The sequence below is a fragment of the Gavialis gangeticus genome, unplaced genomic scaffold (genome assembly GCF_001723915.1).
Source record: "Gavialis gangeticus isolate Ggan-Ray unplaced genomic scaffold, GavGan_comp1, whole genome shotgun sequence".
NCBI lineage: Eukaryota > Metazoa > Chordata > Crocodylia > Gavialidae > Gavialis > Gavialis gangeticus.
In genome coordinates this window covers 53,378,194-53,381,714 of record NW_017728994.1, presented here as the reverse complement: position 1 = coordinate 53,381,714, position 3,521 = coordinate 53,378,194, and positions in this window count along the sequence as shown.

The window sequence follows — 3,521 nt, the reverse complement described above, 5'->3', positions numbered from 1 at the left end:
AAAAAAAAAAAAAAAAAAGAAGGAGGAGGAGAAGGAGAAGGATCAGGCCCCTCACCACTTCTGCCTTCAGCAGGCTCCTGTGGCTGGCAGGACACCTGGAGCCATCCGGGAATGGGCTGGCTTGTCCCTGGGGCAGAGGCACAAGGTGGCAGCAGGATGGCTGGATTTGCTGGTGGCCAGAGAAGGTGGCAGGGACAGTGCACGGGGTGCAGGAAGCTCAGCTGAGCTTGGGGAAGCATTGGATAGGGCACCTTCAAGCTGGCACAGCACCTGGCCAACTAGCAGCCTGCCTGGGCAGCCCCATGATCTGTACACTGTCCCCTCCACCAACAAACTCAGCTGCCCTCCTGCCACCTTCCCATGCTGCCCCAGGGCCAAGCCATCCCATTCCCGGGTGGTCCCAGGCATCCTGCTTGCTGCAAGAGCCTGCTGAAGGCAGAAGCAGTGAGGGACCTGATCTTTTTTTTCTATAGACCTGCCTGCCTCTCCCATAGCTGGGGGCAAGCTGACTAATGGCTGCAACGTTCCAAGTTGCAACATTGCAAACTAAACGACATTGGAATGTAGTTTGCAATACTGCAAACTCATTTAAAGCTCCAAAACTCAGGTACATGTAAAATGTGGCACCATTAAGCCACACAAAAGGAAATTTTTGTCACGTGTACATTGTGATAACGACACGTGTACTAGCTCCCTTAGCCTCCAGGTTCCACTGTTCTGAGTGTGGCCACTTTCCAGGATGAAAAGCCAGAGTTTGGGCATGAAGCTTTCCTGATGCAGCCCCTCTGAAGTCTCTGGCAAAGGGATCACTTTCAGAAGGGCAGCCTTGCTTTCCTAGGGAAGCATCTCACACCTCCATGGCTTTGGCTATTGCTTTTCTTCTGTGGCTGAACCTGCAGTTTCAGGAGAGAGGCAAGATCCTCTGCCAAGACCTGCACTGAAATCAGCAGAGCCGGCTGGGGGCTCCACCTGTTGTAAAATGAGGCCTCTTGCTTCAGGGCCTGAACAGGAGATGAGCAGCCTACACCTAGGCTTTAATTGTGTGTGTAAGTTCTCATTCTCCAGCTGCACCCAGATTTCAGAGGCCAGATGTCAGTCTTATTGGAAACCCCTAACTCTCTTTCTTAGAAAGCTACAATTCATGTGCAGGTCCTGCAGCCTCACCAAACTGATTGCCATAGACCCAGGGAAAGGACTACTGGCAAAGGACACAGCCTACCCTCTACCACCGCCCAAGGTAATGAAGCAGTGGCCATTGCAAAGAGATGGAAGGAAGCAAAAGAGGGACATAGAGAATCCAAAATTGTCTTTCAAAGGGACTATACCAGACAGGGCAGGGCATTTACAATTGACTAAGTGGATGCTCTGGCCTTTCAGACGGGGGCCCAGATCTGGTAAAGCTCACTGGGCTGAGGCAGCCTTCATGTGCACTTCCACTAGCCCTGGAAGTTGGATTGATGCCTGCATTTATATGGGCTTGTTGCTGGAAGGAGAAACTGGGCCCCAGACCCAGCACCTGCATGATATCATCATGTCTGTGCTTTTCCGTAAACCGATCCACTGTAAATGGCAAACCTGCAGGTTAACTCCCTCCTTCCCACCTTACAGATGTTCTCCCCTTACTTGTCTGGCTACTAAAACAGCAAGCCAGGTCTCAAGGGAAGGGCAGGGTAACCAGTCCCCCCCATTTGCTATTGTCATCAGCTGCCTCATAAGGTTTGGTTTCCAGTGAACAACAAAGCACAAGGCTGCAATCCACCGTCAGGCGAGGGATAAACAGCAAAATATGCTGCTGGGTGAGTTGAGATTAGTGGCACAGCAGGTGCATGCAGTCTATTTACTGTACACACTGCCTGCACAGTCATTAAGTAGAACAGACTAATTCTTTCCAAGAAGAACTGAAAAAACTACTTCCCCCATCACTAAGTTCAGTCCAAGCACCATTGCCTTTCTTTGCCTGGACAAAAGTCTTCTCCAGTGCCATGCACTTCGCTGAATTTTTGAGGGAGTGGGTTGATCAGGAGACCTCTGGCCATCTGTTTGCCCAGGTCCAGATGAACCAGAACTGAACTTCGGGGTCTTCTGAGCATAGACTGGTCCCTTGTCTGTGAGAGCTCCCCCGTTCCCAGCAGTTGCGGACCCACCGCCGCATTTTTATTGTTGCCCCGTTCAGAAGTGAAGCCTGGATTAGCTTCCTCGCCGTGTCCTGTGAGTGATGTGTGGCAGACAGAACAGGCAGCTGCATTGTCTGCATCAGCCGGCTCCTTCGGGGGACAAAGTAATAGCTGCATCCCACTGGGGGGAAAAAAAAACAACCGTGAGAACTGATCGGCGGCATCACCGGAGCAAACCTGTACCTCTCCGCATCCCTGTGGGTCTGAGCCAAGGGCAGGCAATCTAACTGGTCCCTTTTCACAGCATCATAAACCCAGAGAAGCCTGAAACCTCCATCTGCATGTGTGCATGGGTAAACCTCAGGCAGGTCCCCGGTTCTGCATTATTACGAGGCTGAATTTTACTGACTTCAACAGGAATGTAGAACTGGCCTCCAAATGTGCAGGTGCGTGGGGTGAGATGGTCACAGTTTGGGTCAGATTCACACGTGCAACCCCAAGCTGGCACATGCAACCCCAACACGACTGCAGTGGCTCCAAGCAGCTAGAACATGAGCTAAACCAACTGTGGGGGTTTTTATTTCTTTAGCAAATATTTATTGAATAGGGTACCACTCAGCACCAACACAGCAGCCAGAGTTTGAGCCTAAATACAGACTGGCCATTGTTCCTAGGTGATATAAATGCTCTTCAGTAGGACCTAGCTGACAGCCCGCTGGTGATAGCTGACAAGGGCGTGAACCATCAAAAGCTCGTCTCAATCTATCCCAATCGTGCAGTTGGTCTGGTGAAAAAATATCACCCACAAAAATCCTTGCCTCGCTTGTCTTCCCCTCATTTGCATTTCTCTTTACAAAGTGGTAGGCATTATATAAACATATTTATTTTAAATTATGACAATTTTCAAAAAAAAAAACCTTTCTGCAGTTTGTTAGGGGGAGCCAAGAAAAGGCTGATGTTGTCCCTACTTTGTTCTGTCTAGTAATTTTGTTCGCTCGGGGATAATGTTATTTATTTTTTTCCCCTTCTCTTGTTCTATGGGGAATATTTCCATGTGTTATAAAAGGGACGTGGTTTATATGGGAGATGCCCCACTCAAGCTTTCTAGCTAAAAAGTAAATGGAGAAGCGCAATGTTCCCATTCACGTGGCCTGTCACTAAGCAAGACGGGATATAATATTACAAAGGAGAGAAATGCAGACCAAGAGACACTTAAAATGGGTCCTTTCGTTTTGCAACTGAAATTAGGATGGGATTGCGCCAAAGCTCCTCGGTGACTTCACACCAGATCAGTGGGGTCTAGCCTCCTAGGCAAAAAGCCTCACCCTTCTTGTGCCAGGTATCCAGGTTGCAGCCATATTAGTCCAGAGGAAAAGGCAATCAGGACTTGTAGTAGAGATGATATCT